The sequence below is a fragment of the Gossypium arboreum genome, chromosome 5 (assembly GCF_025698485.1).
Source record: "Gossypium arboreum isolate Shixiya-1 chromosome 5, ASM2569848v2, whole genome shotgun sequence".
Classification (NCBI taxonomy): Eukaryota; Viridiplantae; Streptophyta; class Magnoliopsida; order Malvales; family Malvaceae; genus Gossypium; species Gossypium arboreum.
Window position 1 is genome coordinate 41,985,064 of NC_069074.1, and position 22,925 is coordinate 42,007,988.

At 35.3% G+C, this 22,925-nt stretch overlaps 2 long non-coding RNA genes and 1 other non-coding gene across 4 annotated transcripts; 2 read left to right on the top strand and 1 right to left on the bottom strand.

Moving 5' to 3' along the window:
• Positions 1–11,298: 11,298 nt before the first annotated feature.
• LOC108450824 (uncharacterized) lies at positions 11,299–12,666 on the top strand. The gene is made up of 3 exons (XR_001866281.2): positions 11,299–11,841; positions 11,931–12,000; positions 12,293–12,666. It is a non-coding gene; the product is annotated as an uncharacterized LOC108450824 (long non-coding RNA).
• Positions 12,667–13,902: 1,236 nt separating this feature from the next.
• On the bottom strand, positions 13,903–16,803 carry LOC128293324 (uncharacterized). 2 transcript variants are annotated; one of them, XR_008283501.1, is made up of 2 exons: positions 16,201–16,803; positions 13,903–15,837 (listed from the first exon to the last, which is right to left on the bottom strand). It is a non-coding gene; the product is annotated as an uncharacterized LOC128293324 (long non-coding RNA). The 2 variants fall into 2 exon arrangements; XR_008283502.1 differs by having other exon boundaries at positions 16,058–16,803.
• Positions 16,804–18,527: 1,724 nt separating this feature from the next.
• LOC128293602 (small nucleolar RNA R71) lies at positions 18,528–18,633 on the top strand. Its single transcript, XR_008283782.1, has one exon. It is a non-coding gene; the product is annotated as a small nucleolar RNA R71 (small nucleolar RNA).
• The last annotated feature ends 4,292 nt before the right edge of the window (positions 18,634–22,925 follow it).

The window sequence follows — 22,925 nt, forward strand, 5'->3', positions numbered from 1 at the left end:
GCAATCAAAGACGATATTACGACAGGCAAGCTATCCGCTTCACCTGATTCAACTCGAAGAACATCTCCACTTTCACATTTCAACTTGATAACTTTTCATCCACAATCCACTCCAACACCATAAGAACTCAACCAGTCCATTCTGAGGATTACATTGAATTCATTAAACGGTAATAACATAAGGTTAGCCGGAAAACAATGACCTCTAATTGTCAAGGGACAGTCTCTGCATACTTGGTCTATTAACACATGTTTACCTAATGGGTTAGACACTTTTACAGCAATTTCAATGGACTCGACTAGCATATTCATACTAGGTATCAATTTCATACAAATATAGGAACGGGTAGACCTCGGATCAATCAAAGCAATAATAGGTGTATCATGGATAGAAAAAGGTACCCATAATCACATCGGGAGATGCAACCTCTTCACGGACACGAATGGCATAAGTCCTTACAGACGCTCTGCCCTCGGATCTCACAACAGCATCTCTAGGTGCACCTTTACTGCTAGCCCCACTTCCCGGGTTCTTATGTGGTCTACCCCTCGAAGGAGCGTTACCCGATCTCACACCTTGATCCTTATCTTTCTAGACCATCTCAGGATAGCTACGAATAAAACGGTCCAGTGACCCACATTTGAAACAACCTCTTTCATTACCTCGGCACTCACCAAAATGACGTTTATCACACTTTGAACATTCTGGTCTGTTTGGCCGAGCACTATTAACACTCGCGATAGAAGTGGTTTGAGTATTAGACACTGCATGTTACTTGTTCCTATTTCTGCTCGAGAATCCTACTGACGTATTTGATCGAGCAAGAAACTCTCTCGATCTCTTGGATGAGGTCTAGTGTGATTTCCCCATCTACCTTTTCATTGAGTCACGAGACTCGATGTTAGCTCTTCTTTTCACTTTGACCAATTCTTTGGCCATGCAAGCTCTCTCAACAAGTACCACAAACTCCCTCAACTCTAAGACTCCAACTAATAGTGTCTTCATTCAGACCATCTTCAAACCTCTTGCACATGGTGGCTTCTGTAGGCATACACTCCCACACATATTTGTTGAACCTCACAAACTCGCGCTCGTACTCCTTCACTATCATACGGCCTTGCTTCAGTTCAAGGAATTATTTCCTCTTTTAATCAATAAACCTTTGGCTAATATACTTTTTACGGAACTTTAACTAGAAGAATTCCCAAGTTACTCTCTCTCTCGATACCACTGACACGAGAGTATTCCACCATTGGTAGGCCGAGTCTCGTAGAAGTGACACTACACACTTCATGCACTCCTCCGGCGTACACGATAGCTCATCAAATACTCTGATGGTATTTTCTAACCAAAACTCTGCTCTCTCCAATTCATCCTTAACACTAGCTCAAAATTCCTCATTCCCATACTTTCAGATTCTACCCACTGGAGGTTTCTCTCTCCTAACCATTTCTACTCCATGAAGAGCTATAGAGGCAGGTTGTATGATCAGAGGAGGTGGGGGAGGTGGAGTGCTCGGATTCACACGAGCGAACTCTGAGTACCAAGCATCCATCATACGAAGGTAGGCTTTTCTAGCCCCTCTTCCCTGACTCATCGCCACGGGCTCACTTTCAACTGGCGCTGTCCCTTCAACGGGAGCCAATGCGTTACTTTCCACATCATCCGCCATAGCTCCGTCGATATCCATGTACTATATAAAAACATGATTTATATTCGTTAGGAGTCATCACACTATCAATATATAACTATGGCATGTATAGCTAGACCCGTACTCACGCTAGGTTAGTCCTAGAATTGACTAAACCATCACTCTGATACCACTAAATGTAACACCCCATACCTGAGTCTAAGGCCGGGACTGAGTACGAGGCATTACGAAACTTAAACACATGCATTCTAATATTTACAAATTATAAAAACTTGATTAAGTTTAAAACTTTTCAAACCTTGTCTAGAATTCTTATTATGGGCCTACGAGGCCCAAAACAAGCTTTAAAGACGATTCGAAACCAAATCGGGTCCTTTAAAGAACTTTAGAAATTGACTCTTGAAATAGGCACACGCCCGTGTGGCCTTCTTGACATGGCCGTGTTAAAGGCCCGTGCAGTTCACACGACCTAAACATATCGGGATACGTCTGTGTCCTTAACCCGTGTGGAATTAATTCCTAATTTGAACCTACAAGGGTTTTCACACGGCTTGGCACACGCCCCTGTCCATAGCCCGTGTCTCTCACACGCCATGACACGCCTGTGTCTTAGCCCATGTCCAAAAACCTTGACATTGTGTTTCTGACGTCAGCAACCATTTAGGGGCACATAGCCAAGGTAAATGCCCGAGTGTTAGACCGTGTGGTGAATTTAATTCCATATTTAAAGTGCAGACTTCACACGGCAGAGACATACGGCCGTGTCTCTGCCCGTGTGTTTACTACCATGCATACTGACTTGAAATTTTAAGGTGCAGGGGACACACGGCCGGACAACACGCCCATGGGGCTGACCGTGTGTCACACACGGCCTAGACACATGCCTGTGTTTCTACCTGTATGGACAAAACAAGGCTATCTACCAAGCCTTTTTGCCACCCTTACTTGCACCAACCTACACAACAACGAATATCTCTAATTCACACAACAATATAAGACTAAATCAACCACAACATGACAATTAAATACAAATCTCATAACACTCTAACAACCAAACATGCATTTGATCATTCATACATTTTGTTCATCCAAGAAAGCATCATCATTTGCAATTATCAATAATGAATATTAACCATTAACCATGGCCTTATACAGAAAGAAGGTTTTCATCTTAAGCCAACACAATTGGTTAGCTTAACAATATGACACATAACAAAAAGACTCAATCCCTATACATGCCATACTCAAGATAATAAAACTAACTATACCAAAATCTTCGAGTGATAGTGTGAGCGATGCCTCCGATGTTCTTTGATCCATGGGCTAATTTGGCGGCACTACAAGAAAATGAAAAGGAAAAAGATAAAGACAAAGCTTAGTAAGTTGCATGTAAATATTGAAATAACAATCATGTTACCACATGTGATCATACTCCCAATATATCATAAGTTGCACAAAGAGTAAATGTTCATAACACAACTTACTCATGTTCATTCCTCGCTATTCATACAATAAAAATAGAGTTCACATATCATCAATTTCATATAAGTACTTATACCACTCACAACAAGGTCATAAGCGCTATCATTTTGACATAAACCATAAATTTCCCATTGAACCATTGGGAATACTACAGGATAATCACCAAGTCTCAAACATAGGGTACGATGCCGATGCCGATGCCATGTTCCAAACATGGTCTTACACTAGCTCTCAAATCTAAGTTAATGTCATGTCCTAGACAGGTCTTACACTGACTTCCATACGTCGAGGCTGATGCCATGTCTCAGACAGGTCTTACACTGGCTCTCACTTATCTATGTCGATGCCATGTCCCAGACAGGTCTTACACTAGCACACCTTAAGCCAATGCCATGTCCCAATCATGTCTTACACTAGCTTGCATATCTTGAGGCAGATGCCGTGTCCCATACAGGTCTTACACTGGCTCTCATCTATCGATGCTGATGCCATGTCCCAAACAGGTCTTACACTAGAACACACATCACCCAAATGTCATGGTATGGATATCCAAATTATTCCTAAGGTTCAACCGAGAGTCTCTCCTACATCGATTCTCATCATGCACATTCACAACAATAGTCCACAATTTATGCCATATTAATTATACAATAAATAAATACAAATAAGTTACATTATTTACGTACAACTTACCTCGGTACACAAAATGTAGGCGATTAATTGTATTTAATCCGCTTGCTTCGCTTTTCCTCAGTCTAAGTCCGGATTGTGTATTTCTTGATCTATAATAATAAAATTTCACCCATTTAATCATCACATTAATAAAAACATAATAAAATTCACAGTTTGACAAAATGACCGTTTTGCCCTTAGACTTTACAAAAATTACGATTTTTCCCTTAGGTTCGTAAATCAATTTTTATTGAGTTTCCTTATTAACCAAGCTTAACCGAACTCTTTTTATACCTATAGAAACTCACAATTTCAAACATTTCACACAATTACCACCTATTTTACAAGCTTTACAGAATAGCCCATTTAAGTGTTTTCATGAAAACCCCTTTCACAAAAGTTGTTTATTTAATAACCATGATTCATTTTCTTCCACGAAAATTTAGCAAACGAAATGAACACTCTTATGGAAAATCCCTAGTCACTCAACCATTTTGCAAAATAGTTCCCCCATTAGTTAGCTTAAGCTATAAGGGCTCTAAAAGTACAAAAATCATTAAGAAATACCACCAAAATCACTTACTTGCAAGGGTGAAGGGTTGCTAAAATTTCAAGCTTTCAAAACCCTTATTTTGCTAAAAATTGGTGGACAGGAGGAAAATGAAAGGTGATATCCTTTTCTCTTTATTTTATTTTATTTCAAGTCAAATTAGTCACCAAATTTCAGCTAACCTTTGACCATTTCATTTTCTTTCACTTACTTGCAAGGGTGAAGAGTTGCTGAAATTTCAAGCTTCCAAAACCCTTATTTTGCTAAAAATTTCGGTGGAGAGAAGGAAAATGAAAGGTGATATCCTTTTCTCTTTATTTTATTTTATTTCAAGTCAAATTAGTCACCAAATTTCAGCTAACCTTTGACCATTTCATTTTCTTTATCTCTATGGCAGGCCACCCTTATTAGAATGGGTCTATTTGCCCTTTAAAGACCCTGATTATGATTCGCTAGCTATTTAACACCATTTTCTAGCAAAACAAAACTTTTTCCCTTTATGCGATTTAGACCTTTTTCGCAATTAAGCTCACAATCGCTAAAATTGATTCACCAAAATTTTTATGCACTCATATAATCATGCTACAACACATAAAATGACATTAAAAATAATTTCTCTGACCTCGGGTTAGTGGTTCCAAAATCACTATTCTGACTAGGCCCAATATCGGGTTGTTACAGTCGTGCTAATTGCACCAACTGTTGATGACAAGTTTATACATAATAGAGAAAATGGTGGAGATGTAGGTTCACTACAGTGGCCAAAATTAAAGATAGGAAGAGGAGAGAGAAAGAGAGAGAGACTCCTTCTATTTGCATACTTCGGGATTTATATACCATTAGTCACATGGCCTGAGATGTCTATCATTTGAAGCTCGTGTGTTCGATTCATACTCACTGCACCAATTGTTAATGATAGGTTCTCACATACAACGGAGAAGATGATGAAGATGCTGAGATTCACCTTGTTTATGATAGGGTAGAAAGCCTTTTAATAGGGTGACTAGAGAGAGAATATCCCCTTTTGCCCATGTGCTCTTGTATGCTTTGAGCTTTATATACCATTAGTGATCATCAATCTCAATGTGCTACATGTCAAGTTATAATTAGTGGGTATAGCTAAGTGGCCAAGTGGTCTAAAGGTATAAGTTTAGGTAGATTAGCACTATGATATTCCTTGTGTCACTTTAGACGAAACATGGTGATAAAAGCTCGGTGTGATGGTTAATGAGTGAAACCCGTTCAACTATTAATGTGACAGCCCTAATTCGACCCTAGTCGGAATGTGGTTTCGGGACCACAAAACCGAGTCATAAAATTTAATTAAAATTTAGTTGCATATCCTCTATGTGTATTAGTGCATGTGTGAAAATTTGATGCTTTAATTTAGTCTTAGGAATGTGAATTTTCTTGAAAGGACTTTGTTGAGAACTTAAAAAAAATATGTTAGGTAAATATGTAAGGACCAAATAATATTAAAATAGGAAAGTTTGGGTTTGCATGTCAAATTGCCACATTCATACTAAGTGGCCGGCCAAGTGATGATATCTCTCCACTAGTTTAAATTAAAATTGTATATTAAATTGGCTAATGAGTAAAATATTCTAATTAAAATGAAAAAAAAAAAATTAGTGTTCATCATCTTCTTCTTCTTCCAAAGCCGAAACAAAGGGGAAAGAAAAAGGAAAATTTACCCTAAAGCAATTCGGCACCTTCATTAGCTAGTAGGAGGTAAGTTTTGAATTTTTGATTAAGTCTTGTTATATGTTAAATTCATTTTTTAAATGTACTCTTGGTAATGTTAAGAAAGTTGAAACTTTTATGGTGGTTTGGGCACCATGTCGTGAATCAAAGTATTAGAACTAGGGGTTATTTTCATGTTGTATTAAATAAGGGATGATAGAATGGAGTGGAGATTGTTGAATAAGTAGTTGGCACCTTGTACATTCGGTCATATTGAGTTTAGATAGAATGTTATATTTTTTATGGTTATTTTCCTTGTATGATAAATGGTTTTGTGATAGGGCGAATGAACTATGAAGGTCATAATAAGAATGTATGAAGTTTAAGGTGCGAATTTTAGTCTTGGTGATATGGATGATTCGGTTGAAATATTGAGTATGGGAGTTGCCATTTTAGGTTAAGATCAAAAGAATGATTAATAGGCATTAAAAGGTTAAATGTATGAAATTGAAGTATAAGAATTTATAGGTAATTACATAGGTAATGTTAAATTTAATTTGGTATATTCGGCCATATGGGTATATATGTTTGTGATATTATTTTTAACTCTCTATAATCGATTAAAGGAGTAATATTGGCTTATAAGGTTGAGTTGATTCATGATTTTGTATATTAAGAATTTAATATACCTGAGACTAAGTTATCTTAGTAGTGGTAATACATTCGGCCTTGAAGCATTAATCGAACATTAGTTAAGGTTTTAATGTTTTGAACAAGGATAGTTGTGAAATGAAGTGAAAATCATTAAATTATACATATAAGTATCCAGCAATGTAATTAAACTACTAAATGTATTTATTCTAGATCAAGAAATCAAAGGGGGAGAATCAAACAAGGGCAAAGCAAAGACAATTGAGTAGTCGATTGGGAATCATTTTCATCCAATATAAGGTAAGTCCTTAAGCATTTTTGTAAGGTTGATTAGCTTGTATATAAATAATATTAAGGAATCATAAAAGAATTCCTTTTGTTAGGTATTCTTTTGGAGTGATTTTTCTAATTATTAATGTAACCATATGTGCTATTTGAATTAAGTAAACTGCCTTATCATAACGAGTTGACATATGGCACTATGTGTGCAGAATTAAGTGGCACTAGGTGTGCCGACTTGGATGTTGAAGCATGAGAGAAAATCCAATGCACTATGTGTGTGGTTTACTATGGCACTATGTGTGCGAGTATAATTAGCACTATGTGTGCAAATTTGGTTGATAACATAAAAGGTGCATGAAAGAACTAAGTGATAGAACCATTAACTAAAATATCGAATTTGAAACATGTGCTGTGTATGTATAAAATTACCTAGTGCATCATTGTTCCATGCTTTGAGGAAATGGATCCAAATCAATCGGGTTGTTTTGGTATTTGATTTGATTATAAGACTTGGCATGAGATTGAACCGAAAATCTAAGAAATTATAGCATAGTTCGGTATGGACGGAGTAATTGATCTTGCATTATTTGTTTTCCCTTATGATCTTTTATTAATGGACGATAGTGTAATGCTTATGACTTACTGAGTTATATACTCATTTGGTGTGTTTATTTGTTACTTATTTAGGTTTCTTTGACCCATTTTGTGTGCTCGGAACCATCATCGAAGTCATCACACCAGCTTGCAACTTTTTGGTACCCTCTTCTTAGTTGGTCTAAGAGAACATTTCGGCATGTATAGGCTATTATGTTTTGTTTGAACTTTAATATGTATACTTTTAGCCATGCGAATATGGCTTAAATGTTGAGTTTGGATTTGGCCTTATGGGTGCTTAGTTATAAGGTTTAGTAAGTTTGGTCTTGATAATTTGGTTATGATTGATAGTGGTTTAAATTCGTTTTAGTTAAAGTGATCAGTACTACGAATGGATGATGTTTGTGGTAAGTATTTCATGCATTGAAAATGACTTTAATCCTAAGTTCGAATTCGGTTTTGATTGAGTAATAGTCTAAGTCTATTGGATTATCATGCCATATGTCATGGCTGATTATTTTTGGTGTTACACTTATGATATGGTTATTGAGTAGTATGGAAATTCTTGGTAATGACTAGCCATTGGAATGGCTAATCATGATCATATTTGGTGTTATGTAGGTCAAATTACTAGCTAATCCATGGAAACCATGAAATAGGTAAATTTTACCATAAAACAGATTCAGACAGCAGTAGTGATGTGAATTTGAAAAATCACTAAAAATAGTAGAAATTGAATTAAATAATGAATAAATTATGGAATCGAATTTTGATGAGTCTATTTTCATATGAAAGAAGCGAAATAGGTATATGAGCTATATTTTATGAGATCTTTAAATTTTTGTGAAACAGGGCCAGGTCGATTTCTGGATCCCCTGTTCTGAATTTAGAAATTCACCATAAATTTTAAAAAAATAATTAGAAGTCATGCTTTATATGTACAGATTCATTATTGAGTCTAGTTTTATTAGAAACAAACGGCATAGGCATTGAAGTCCTGTACATGGAGATATCTGATTCGTAATGCACAGAGGTCAGAGTAGTCGAACCCTGATACAGGGGAGACTTTAACTAATAAACTGCACAAATTGGCCTGACCAAAAATTCTACAAAAATTTTACTAGATAAATATATGAGTCTAGTTTCAGGAAAAATTTACGGAATTGGATTTCGAGTTTCGGAACTCAAGATATGATTTTTAAAGCGACTGTGATGCAATTAGCTAGCTTGTCTAGAAAATTTTAAAATGAATTAAGCCCGTTAACACCTTGTGTTCGACTCCGGCAACGGTCTCGGGTACGAGGTGTTACAATTAACCCAAAAGGTTTTTGTGAGGGGTTCTTTTAAGAGATATGTTCATACTATTCACAAGTTTATTGCTTAGTTCAAACGATTGGGGTGTCACTAGAATTATTTAAATAACTCCATCACATATTGATATTTATTTTTATCGATCTTCCTAGTACAAGAAGTATTGATACATGCTAAGAGAAGAGGTATTGAAGTGGCATATTTCAAGGGAAAACTGCAAGCATGTCCAGCGCATCATAAAGGGAAACTCACAGAAACTACATTGGAAGTTCGCCCCATTGGTGGATGATATAAAAAAACCTAGGCAATATGATGTTCACAGATGAAGAAATTGGAGAAATGAATGGTATGTACAAGGAAATGTCTAGTTGCGCCACTATTGTAGCACATGTTAAAACTTGTTTTTGTTCTCCTTCCTCATTGAACTCTTGATTTGGCAAAAAAAAAAAAAAAAGGAAGATGCAAACTTTTCTTCAACTTTCGAACGAAAGAAAAAACTTTAGTTTAACCTAGATCAGTATTTAGAAGACATGAAAACGTTAAGGTAATTGTTCATGTTTTACTTTTATCTTTTATTATTTTTAAAAACCAACCTTGAAAATAATCTTTTCAAGCATGTTATGTTATGGTAAAAATAGGCATACATGTATAAAAAATATTTATGAAAAATAAAACAAAAGTCAATTAAGCTCATCAATTTCATTTGCATCCTATTGAGCTTTTGCATTGATAAAAATAATTAAGTTTCTATCTTAACAATTTTCTATCTTTAATCACGTTAACAATTAAAATTAATTTATGGAAAAATTAGACAATAACATATGGTAACCTAATCTTTCATTTTTTTAATAAAATTTATAAAAAATCATTTAGAAGTATAAAAATTTTATTTGAAAATTAAAATAATTATATAAATTTATAAAACTTATAAAATTCTAAAAAATTCTAATAAATTATAAAAATATAAATATTAAAAAATATAAATTATTAATATATATAAATTATAAAAAATCATTTATTGATTCCTCATTTTGAAAACTAAACTCCTAAAACCGAAATGAACAAATGTCAAACCAACCGTTGGATAATAGAAATAATCATCAAAATATTTTATGCTGACATATATTAATATTTGCAACTATTGTATAATGGCAAATTTGTTTTATAGTATCTAACCGTACCAAAGTTATTTTCTAATATTCAATACTTAGCAAATAATTTTTAACTTTTCAATATCCAAACTATTGTATTGTTCTTAAAAACTAGAGATAACCTTGAAAGGTTGACAACATTTTTTTAACATGAAAATGACCCCAATAGTATGATACTATTATTATTATCTAATGGTTGATTTGATGCCTCGTGTTCATTTTGATTTTAGGTGTTTAATTTTTAAAATTAAAATGCAATAAATGACTTTTTTGATAAATTTGATAATTTATTAGAATTTCTATAAATTTTATGAAATTTTAATAATTTTATAAGTTCATATAAAATTTAAATATTTTAATATGTTTAATATAAAAAACTTATAAACATATATTATAAAAACCTGTAAAAATTATAATAAATTATAAATATATATATTTTATGGATTTTTACAAGATTTTTATAAAAATTTATTATTTTATTAAAAATAAAAGATTAACCATGAGCTACCACATGTTGCTATCTAATTAGTCCATCAAATGATTTTAACGGACAACATGATTAAAGATAGAAATTATTAATGGAGGAGTTTAATTGATTTTTAGTTTTTTTTTTTGTTGAGGAATTTTTAAACCTATAAACCCAAAAACAAAATGGAAGTAATAAAATTTTGATATAAAATATATATTTTTTTTGTGTTTTTTTATTTAAGATAATATCATAACTTTTTTTCTGTAGCAGGTCCAGCCATAACAACTCTTCCACTGCCCTAGGCCGACTAATCAATATTTCTGTAGCGGCCCACTTTATTTTTCCTGGGCTCTAACTTATGGTTTTAAATTGATCCAACAAAAATATTTTTGTTTGCTCGCAGCCTTCTTTTATTTTTTAAAAGTTATATATATATATATATATATTTAAATTTTTGGTGTTTTCTCGTATTAAGATTCAAATTGAATACGAGTCATTGAAATGTGATGAATCATAATGTTATTTTACAATATTTGATATACATCAAAAATATCGATTAAAATAACATGTTAGATACACTTGACACTTTCTTAACAATATAATGTTGCTTTACAATACCTTTATTAATAAAGATAATATTAGTGTATTTTAATTTATTAAATGATCTTTTATTAAAAATATTTGAAATAATAAAACTCTATTATTAGCAAATGTTTTTTTAGAGAAATAACTGGAATTTTTTATTCAAAAACTATCAGAGGCCCAAATAAAGAGCTCCTAGAAACAAAACAAAGCAAACGCCGAAATGATGAATAACAAAATAAACAACATAAGCCCAAAATCATAAAGTCGAGATCCAGCTAATTTGACGGAGGTAGCTTTAGAGAGTTCATTAATTATGCTCAACTCCTTAAAAGCAACAATCGCATTGGAAAACTGCAAAAAAGCCCCTCTTCATTTCAATCTTTCAGTCTTTTCATCTGGAAAATCGATTCATTTCTTCTTCAGCCACTCTTGAAGATGGGTCTTTTTTAACATCAGTTTGAAACTTCTACCCATCATCGGTTTGTTTCCACCTATTCCGCCGCATATGGAGGAACCCTATTCGATTCTTTGTGGGTAAATCGAAAGACAAATGAACAGAACCTAGCACATAAACGCTTTGAATCTTCAATATATGCTTCAATCTCAGATCTATTTTCCTCCTCTGTTAGCAGTTTCCTTATCACCGATTGTGCATCTCCTTCAATTTTGACCATCGACAACCGGAGATTTATCCCCAACCGGATCGCCTGAAGACACGCCATTGCCTCCGCTGTGAACACTGACGATATGTTCTCATGCAGTATTGTTCTTGAGCCAATCACTCTTCCATTTTCATCTCTAATCACCACACTGAACAAGATTTTTTTTCCTTTTGACTGTTAAATGCAGCATCAAATTTTATCTTTAACAGTAGTCCTACTTGGTGCTTTGCATCTTCTCGGGCTCTTTATCTGAACTAGTAAGTTCGCATTCAACCCTTCCTGCTCTTTTAAGTAGTTCTGCACATAATCTGCTATCTGGGATCCTGATTTTTGCTCTCCCTCATGAATAAACTTATTTCTTGATGACCAAATTGCCCAAATAGCACATGTAATCATCCTGCATTTTTATAAAGGAATAGTCTCAAAAAATATTGTTTATCCATTCTCTGTATTCAGTATTTGCCACTGCTATCGGCCAAGTAACATGTAATTTCTCCCATGTTTCTTTTGTGATAAGGCAGTCCCTAAACACATGCTCCCTCATTTCAGCTTCATTCTGGCATCTTGGGCAATTTGTAGATCCAGCCAATCTTCTGTAGTGCAGGTTGTTGAAGGTAGGCAAAAAATTACATGAAATTCTCCAACTTGTAATTTTTACTTTTGAGGGTAGATCTAAGTTCCAAAGCCGCTTCTAAAACTGTTTGTAATTTGTCAGCATAGGATTATGTACATAGTTTATGACCACTACGAATTGAGTATTCCCCGTAGCCTCCCCAGGCTAGATAATGTGGTCTTCGTGCGATTTCATCAATAGAGGAATGCACAAAATTCTTCCAGCATTTACCTCTGTAAAGGTATTTTCAATCAAATCAGTTTTCCATCTTATTGTTCTTGAATCAATAAGATCTACTACTTTGTTCAAACTCGACTTGTTTCCAGTATACTGCACTTTGGATTCTCCACTTCCAGGAACCCAAGCATCCTTCCAAATTGAGACTTTCATTCCATCTTCAATCCGTCAGCCTAACCCAATCTGAATGAGCCCTTTTGCAGCCCACAGACTTTCTAGGTAAAAGAAGGTAGATTACCTAAACTGGAATTCAAAAAATTTGTATCTTTAAAATATTTGGCATTTAACGTGCGCACCAATAACGAATTAGGATTACATATCAAACGCCAACCCTGCTTGGCTAATAACGCCACATTAAATTTCGATCGACTTCTAAACCTATGTCACCGTATTCCTTAATAGCACACAAAGTCCTCCAATCCCACCAATGTATCCCCCGCTTCCCTTGACTTTTTTGCCACAAAAATTCCCTATGATATTCTCCAGTTTCACACAGAGGGATTTTGGCATTATAAAACAAAGCATCGTATATGTGCACAACTTTGATAAACATCTCATTTCCTCTTTGTGAAAGATGCTTGTTATTCAAGCTGTTTATCTTCTGCTTCAATCTATTTTTCAAACCTTGAAACACCACCCTCCTTCCTCTACATACCATATTTAGTAATCCCAAGTACTTTTCTAGATCTGGAGAGCAATGAACATTAAGTACTTGAGGTGCCATATCTTTATCCTGGCCAGTTACATTAGCGCTAAAGAAAGTAATGGATTTTTCAAAATTAACACACTGACCCGAGCAGACTTCAAATTCACAAAGAATATTTTTTATTACATTAACCCTCCTCTCCGTGACCTCTCTAAAAAGTATACAATCATCCACAAACATAAGATGAGTACTTGGAGCGGCATTTTGACAAACTCTTGCTCCTGCTATTTGCCCTTCTTGCCCTGCTAATCTCATAAGAGCCGATAAACCCTCCCCTCACAATAAGAATAGATAAGGGCTTAAGGGATCCACTTGTCTCAGCCCTCTAGACGGTTTAAAGCTTACCCTTCATTATTAATCATGATAAAATACGACACCGTACGAATGCAATGGAGGACAAAATCAATAAAAGGACATGCAAAGCCCATTTTCAACATCATACCTTTAAGGAAAGGCTATTTAATTCGATCATAAGCTTTGCTTATGTCTAGTTTTAAAGCCATAAAACAATTTCTTCATGTTCTTTTGTTTTTGTATGCATGAAGCACCTCATACGCAAGTAGCACATTATTAGTGATAAGTTGACCCGATACAAAAGTGCTCTTCTAAGAATCATCAACTCAAAAGTCCATAACCTTTTGTAGGCGATTAGCAACAGTCTGAGCAATAATCTTATAAATCACCGTACATAGACTCATAGGGCAAAAGTTTTTTTGATTAAAAGGATGAGAAATCTTTGGTATTAAAACTATACTAGTTTTATTTAGATCTTCCAAAGAATTTCCATTATTTAGAATATTCAAATAGAAAGAGCTAGTATTTTTACCAACAATTTGCCAGAATTTCTGGTAGAAAAGTGCTGGAATGTTGTTTGTCCCCGAAGCTTTTGTTGATACCCCAGGCAGCACATGTTCAAGATTTCCAACCCCTTTCGTCTCAAACAATTTTTAAAATAGTTTCGAGCAATATCTTCCATCTCATGAAGATCAAAGGTCAGTGTATCGTCTTCCCTTTATAGACCCCCTATTTGATTCATGCGCCATCTCTAAGATTCATGATTATGGAAAAATGAAGTATTTTTTCTCCCATTTTCAGCCAATTCACTTTAGCCTCCAATACCTTTCTTCCTTTTCCATCTCCATCTCCATTTTTAAATGTAATTTCACATCCACAACTCAGCCAAAATTTCGTCCGATCTGTCATAGTCATCCAATTCCTCTAATCTTCTCATTAACCACTTCACTTCCTGTCTTTTTTTTTCCTACCCAAGTTTGCATTCCAACAGTGAGAGCCACAATTTTATCCATAAAACCACCTGAACTCTCTTCCCATCATCTTATGATTTCTCCCTAATGTCTCTTTTAAAGTCTGCCAAGCTTCAAAATAAAACCTACTCTTTCTTCTTCTCAACCCCTCATACTCCATTTGGATTAGTAGACAATGATCTAAGAATGAGTAAGATAAATGTCTTAGCGAACATTCTGGGAAGAGTTGTAACCATTCTGAAGTTGCTACCTCTCTATCAATTCTTTCCTTAATTCTCCTTTCTATCACATTCCCCCTCTCTCACGTAAACCATGGACCCGAATAACCTATATCCCCCAATTGGCAGTCTTCTAAAGTTCGTACGAAATTCCTCCATTCTATCTTCCTCTCTTAGTAATCCTCCTTATTTTTCATGCACGTAGAGGATATCATTGAATTTTCCTCTAACTAGCCATGGTAAATCACTATTCCTACCCAATGTCCGAAGTAGGTTCTACGTTTCAACCTTTTCTCTCACATCTGGTGCCCCATAAAAGCCTATTAACCTCCATCATGTATTTTCCTTATTCTCCTGAATTTCAACATCAATGTAGTTCCTCAATAAGCTCCTAAGAGTAACTAACTATCTTCCATTCCATCCAAAACTCAACTCTCTGTAAGTAGCATCAGCAGGAACATCAACACCATTAAAAATTCCACAACGCCTTCTAATTTTCTCTATAAAGAAGACAATTTGGAGATTATAAATATTCAGTATATGCTGAAGTCTACGTACTGCATGCGCACTCCCCAACCTGCGGATATTCCAACATAAGATCTTCATTTTGTCCGCCGATTACTGTTGATTATGGGCAATATGCCCATCATTGATCTCTAGCGAATCTTGATTCCTACAAACGTTAGAGATAAAAAAATCAAAACGTTGTCACTTATTTCCCTCAAACATTTTTAATTGGGTTATCATCCAAATCACGCTCCATAATCACCAGGCTTGACCTATTAGAGGATCCCACCCCAATCAAATTTTTTTAATTGCAGATCCCTTCAAATTAAATCCCATGATTCTTTCCCGTAATTTTGACTTGAATCTTGTCCAACCTGCTATCCATCACTATTCTTTCCAAAAAAAACTCCCATTTCCTTCCTCCCTTAGCCAAATGCTATTCATTGTTGTAGCTCTTCTCGACTGTGCACACAGCGTTAAATCCCACCCCATCTCTGTCTCATGCATGTCGTGATGTAATATCACTAGGCAGAAATTATCCCCATGACCTAGACAACCACATAAGAAGCAAAAAAGGGTTAATTTTTCATATTTGATTTTCGCATATATAAAATTTGACAAAAAAAAATTCATAATTTTTTTTCGTCTTTTCAATGGCTTATAGACGTCAATTTATACTTGGATACGCAAATAGTTTTTAAAATCCCAAGATAATTGTTTTGTGTCATACTCCAAGAATCTTCCAATAAAATTTCTAAATTGACTCACCACTGATTCTTTGAAAAATCTCAGTGGTAAATCATGCACCTAAACCCAAAAGTCTGAATACAACAGCGAAATTGACATAGGATCCTCATTGTCCTGTAATCTATGCATAATCAAAATATGATTGTTGAAGGTCCAGGGAACACCTGTAATCACCCGACTGATATCTAACTCATTAAAGAATTTGAATAAAAAACATTTTTCGCCTAGATTTGAAATCTGCATTCCGTCCAATGGATGCCATAAGTTAGCCATCATGTTCCTCATGGCTGGAAAATGAACCACACTTGCTGTCAAGTACCAGCCCACCAAACAGAAATTATAAACTGAATTCTGAGGCTCCACTCCATCCGGAACAGAGAAAGCCTCTTCTTCCCGATCCTCTATACTCAGATATGCTATTCCTCTTTCCATCACGCTTCTACAACAACAAAACAATACCCAAAAACCACCCCCGTGGGTAGAACAACAAGAAAATCAACAAGTACGAGATTAAAGAAGCAAAGGGACAAAGGCGTGCCAACAAGCCGACAAAGGCGTGCCAACAGGCAGACAGGAATAAATCCAAAGCTCAATCACGAAATTTCAGCCTTAATTCTCACTCATTATTAGCAAATATTTGAATCAATCCACAATATGATTTTTTTTTTTTCAAATAAATTTCTTGAAAAGTGATAACCTTTGTTCATACCAAACACAATTTTAGTGTCAAACATCTAAAGCATTGACTTATTGACTTAATTATTTTTAATCATAAAAATAAATTGTAAACAAATTTAAAAATATATCATTCGATTAACATCTAGATTTATTAAAATAACCCATATGAATGGAAGTTGACTCAACCATTTTCAAATATTTATGTGTAGAGTCAATTATCTCTATAATAATTTCATTTATCTATTAAAATTTTGAATGTTATAGAGAGGTGATTATTATACAACTATAATAACAGTTGAGATTTAGATCATATTTTATTTTTAAAATTTTGAATTAAAAAACTATAATTTATTAATAAGACTATTAATTAGTGAGATTTACTGCCAAGAATGAGTGGGACCACTATATCTTCTTACATATCTAGAATAGTGAAATTCGTCAAAACGATAAATTTAACCTGTTTAACTAGCACATCTATAACCACTACATTACGAAAACACAGTTTTGTCATCCATTTGCAACGAGACTAAAGTAGGCTTACTATCTCCCAAACCTAGCTCCTAAGCTATAAAAAGTGACATCAAGTTGATGTTTGCCTCCAAATAATAGAGTTCCTTATCAAAAGTGTGAGAACTAATGACACATACAATGGAAAAGGTCTTAAGATCTTTCAACTTGGGAGGAAACTTCTGAATTATGACACTACACTCCTCTGTAAGTGCTATGTTCCCATAATCACCTAGTCCTCTTTTCTTTGATAAATGCCTTTCACAAATTTCACATAGCTAGGCATTTATTCGAGAGCTTAAAAAAGGAATTTTAATGGAAAACTTTTTAGATACCTTAAGTAATTTCAAAAACTTCTTGTCTAACTTATTTCTTTGCAACTTTTGAAGGAATGGTGGAGGGGGATATTCTAGCTTAATTACCTTCTCTGGTGGCTTTCTAACCTTTTGCTCATGTTGGATAGGTTCTACAGAGCTTGCCTCATGCTCATATTAACTCTTGTCGACTGGTGAGATAATGTCCAAATTAACCTCAACTATGGAACGGCATTTGGTAACTCTTTACCACTTTTAAAAGTGATAGCCTTGCAATTCTTTTTGGGATTATTAGAATTAAGAGAAAGTTGAGTATTTGATAGTTATGCTCATTGAGGCTTATTGTGGAATGGATGAGCTAGTTGAACCACCTGAGTTTCCAATGCCTTCATCCTAGTATCAAATGCAAACATAAATTGTTAAATTTCTTTAGTGGTTGACTTCTTCTCCACTACTTTTGGTTGTTTCAACAATTGTCTTTGTTACTAATTTTGTGCAAAACATAATGATCTAAGTAGTTAAAATTAAGAAGAACTGATTTGATTATTACCTCAAGCAAAATTGGGATGATTTCTCCATCCCAGATTATAAGTGTTGACAAATGGGCTAGGTTGTTGTCTTTCCAGATTAAGAACATAACCAACCAATTTTATCTCAATTATGCACTACAAGAATGATGGATATCCCCACAATGCTTACAAATCCCATAGAGTGGTTGTTTATTGCTAACCTCAATTTTTTTATTTAAATCTCATTTCATATTATTCATTTCAACAACGAATGTGATTATTGTATCAACCTCTATTACTCCAACAACCTTATTTTGGCTTGCACTTATTCTACTTAAAATCCACTATTGATTATTTTCTACCATGTATTCAATTCTATAGGTAACTTACTCAATCGTGCCCCATTAGCTATTACCATCCAAATTACTACTGATTGATTATTTTAAGCCAATGTAGAAAGTCTGGATTAACTACTAATTTGGCACTTGGTGATGAGGAAACTACTTTCGCATGTCATTAAAACATCCCCATGACTCACATAAAATTTCTTTATTATATTACCGGAAACGATAATGTCATTCCACAACTTAGTTGTCTTATTTGGAAGGAATAACTTAACCAAGAATTTTTCTACCACTTGGTTCCAAGTTGTAATAAACTCATGTTACTCATCTGGTAACCCATCTAACCAATTCAGAGCTCTTCCAATTAGAGAAAATAGTAATAATTTCAATTTAACAACCAACTTGAATATACCATACATTTTAACAAACTTCTGCAGATGTTGATTGGGATCTTTATGAGAAAAGTTAAAAAATTGATTATTTTCCACCATCTAAATAACCACTAGTTTGATCTCAAAGTTGTTCGCTTCCACAATTAGAAATTGAATACTAGTCTTGAGCCCTTCAACATGAGGTGTAGCATAATATATGATAGACATCGGAGTAGTAGAAGAGCTTGTCCATTAGCATTAGCATTGGTATAAACACCTCCTTGGTTAATTCTTTGGACCCAACCTTTGAATGAATGTTTAATCTTTGGAGTATTCACAAAGTCCTCTCAATCTCTAAGTCTAACGTAAATAATTCAAGATTTTGGCTTTTGCGTAAATGAAAACCAAATGAACTTTGAAAAAGCCTTTGGTTTGATGGATGTCCAATTTAATGTCCTAATTGATGTTTCGACACACATATTTGAATAAGACAATTTAACAAACAGATTATAAAAAGAGAGTAAGGTAAGGAGAGAAATCAACATGCAATGTTTGTTAACGTAATTCAAATTCACCAATCATACTTTACGAAGCCTCGTTCAATGAATGATCTATTCAACAATTGATCTGGAAACCTATTAGCTAAACCCAAATCTACCCTTACAACTTGAAGCGATTATAGCCCCAACAGATACCCCCAATTGTTACAATTATTCACCTTAAGAACAAGTCTAATGTCAACTATCCCAAAACTTGAAATAAAGTTATGCAACCATAATGCTTGAATTGTAGCCTCAAAATAGACAACAAACTTTGTTTTCAACTGATGCAAAGGTAAATATTTTAGCTCTTTTTTATTATATGTCTTCTTTTGTGTTGAAGTTAGTTCCCATGCAGCCCATGCAGATTCAAGCACGTGAAAATTAATGCACTTATGTTATCCGGGTAAAGTATGTGCAAAAATTTATACACATAAGTTACCCGGGTAAAATACATGCGACAGGAGATGTTAATACCACTGTTTGTTCTCTGTTACATTTTGTTACTTTCTAACTATGTTTTTTCTTAATTAGTTCATTTTGAATTATGTTTAAATGAAAAGTTGATGTAACTTGATAGTTAAAGAGCTGGTTACCAGCTTTGTTCAAGTGTACAAATTTAGTTTTGTAAGTTCTAATGTAATAAGTGGAGTTAGATAGTGTTTAGGTAAAGGATTTGTTAATCTTTTGACCAGCCAAATGACTGGTATATGTAATGGCTTTAAGCCAATGTTTCAAGTGAATGAAATCATCAGATTTTCTTCCATATGCTCATTCTTCCTTTGCCTTTTAAAAACTTCTAAGTTCTGTTCTTCATTCTTGACAGTAGCTAAAAGCTTAAACTTCAAGCATTTTTCCTTCATATTTTATCCGGGTATAATACGTTGCTGCTGGTGCTCTGTTTGAAATTCTTACTTTACCCGGTTAAAGTGTGTCAAAAACCCAACAATTGGTATCAAGAGCTTTCATCTTAGAGGACCTGTTGTTGAAAATTAAATGGCTTCATCAGGTTTTTCTCCTGCTGCACCACCAGTCTTTAATGGTGAAGGGTTCCATATATGGCAGGTTAAGATGAGGACTTACCTGCAGGCCTTCGATCTGTGGGAAGTTGTCAACACAGATGCTGAGCCAGCTCTACTCAGAGCCAACCCAACAGTGGCTCAAATCAGACAACATGCAGATGAGAGGACCAAAAGGCACAAGGCCATGTCATGCATTCAGAACTGTGTTTCTGATGTTATCTTCACTAGAATCATGGCTTGTGAGACTCCAAAACAGGCCTGGGACAAACTCAAGGAGGAGTTCCAAGGCACTGAAAGAACTAGGCAGCAGCAGTTACTAAACTTGAGAAGAGACTTTGAAAATCTCAAAATGAAGGAAGAAGAGACAGTGAAGCGAGACTCAGACAAAGCTAATGGTCATGGTCAACAAAGATAAGATTGCTAGGAGAACAGTTCAATGAGGCAAGAATTGTGGAGAAGGTGCTCTCAACATTGCCTGAAAGATATGAGGCAAAGATCTCATCCTTGGAGGATTCGAGTGACCTGGCAACAATCTCCCTAACTGAACTCATTAATGCCCTCTATGCTCAGGAACAAAGGAGAGCCAGCAGATCGGAGGAGCACCAGAAGGGTGCTTTCCAAGCTAAGGCCAAAGCAGCCTTGAGCACCTCAGCCTATAAAGGCAAAAAGAACTTGAGAAACAGGCCTAAGCCTGATGCTGCAAGAGGAGAAGATCGACTCTGCAAATTTTGTAAAAAACTTGGTCATTTAGAGGCCAGATGTTGGTTCAGGCCAGATGTTGGTTCAGGCCAGATGCTGTGTGCCAACATTGCAAGAAGAAGGGCCATGTTGAAAAAGTTTGCAAAGAGAAAGGAAGACCAAGGCAGAATCAACAGTAGCCAATGGCTGAAGCTCAGATAGCTGAAGATGGCAGTGACAATGAAGAGCAGGTCTTTACAGTCTCTTGCTCAGCTGCTCAGAAGAAAGTCTCAAATGGTTGGCTTCTTGACAGTGGCTGCACCAATCATATGTCACCAGATGCAGCTATTTTCAAGTCATTAGACAGAAGCTGCAAAACAAAAGTTAAAGTAGGCAATGGCCACTTTATCAAGGCAGAAGGAAAGGGAGATGTGGTTATTCGCACTCCAACAGGTAACAAAATCATTTCAAATGTTTTGTTAGTTCCTGAAATTGACAGAAACCTATTAAGTATAGCTCAGTTAGTTGAAAAAGGCTATATAGTGGTGTTCAAAGAAAATGAATGTCAGATTAGTGATCCAAGTGGATCCATGCTCATGTCAGTAGCCATGACAGAAAAGAGCTTTGTTGTGGACTGGAATAAAGGCTTTGATAATGCCTATGTTGTTTCTTCTGAAGATTCCAAGCTTTGGCACCAAAGGCTTGGGCATGCCAACTTCAGATCGATGACTCAGATGATCAGTGAAGACTTGGTTGAAAACTTCACCAAATCTGTTGAAGAAGAAGAGGTATGTGAAGTCTGTCAATTGGGAAAACAAGCAAGATTGTCATTTCCTACAAATCAAGCATGGAGAGCCTCTGAGAAGCTGCAGCTTGTACACACAGATGTGTGTGGTCCTATGAAGACTGAATCTTTAAATGGAAGCAGATATTTTATTTTATTTATTGATGATTACTCCAGGTATTGTTGGGCATACTTTCACCGGAGTAAGTATGAAGTACTCTCAATATTCCAGAAATTTAAAGTTGCAGTAGAAACTGAAACAGGCTGTAAACTCAAGACCCTTAGGTCTGATAATGGAACAGAGTATACTTCATCCGGGTTTAATATCTTCTGTGATGAAGCTAGCATTAGACACCAGCTCACCAACACTTATACACCTCAACAAAATGGTGTAAGTGAAAGGAAGAGCAGGAGCTTGATGAATATGGCCAGATGTTTATTGTTTGAGAAAAATTTGCCTAAGACCATGTGGGCTGAAGCTGTCAACACTGCTGTCTACATTCAGAATAGGCTTCTAACCAAAGCACTTGCTCACAAGACACCTTTTGAATTCTGGTTCGGGTTCAAGCCATCATTGGCTCATATGAAAGTCTTTGGTTGCCTATGTTACAGCCAAATACCAGCTGTAAAGAGGGATAAGTTGTCCAAAAGAGCTATTCCTAGTATTTTAGCCGGGTATAGTATGGTTAAGAAGGGCTACAGGATTTTGGACCCTTTAACAAACAAAATTCATGTAAGCAGAGATGTGATCTTTGATGAAAAAGGATGCTGGAATTGGGAAAAGAATGAGCCGAGGTCATTTCAAGAGTGATGGTGATCATCTTGAACCTAATCAAGTTAGTCCTGAAATGGACATTGATGACATGCCAGTCAGAGGCACTAGACCTTTGGCTGAAATTTATGAAAGAGCACAAGTTGCCATAGTGGAGCCATGCAGTTTTGAAGAAGCTGAAACCTTGAAGTTGAAAGGCTATACCGATAGTGACTGGGCTGGTTCAAGTGATGATATGAAAAGCACCTCTGGATATGCTTTTACCCTTGGCTCAACCATGTTTTGTTGGAGTTCAAAGAAGCAATCAATAGTTGCTCAGTCCACTGCTGAAGCTGAATATGTAGTAGCTGCTGGAGTTGTAAATCAAGCCA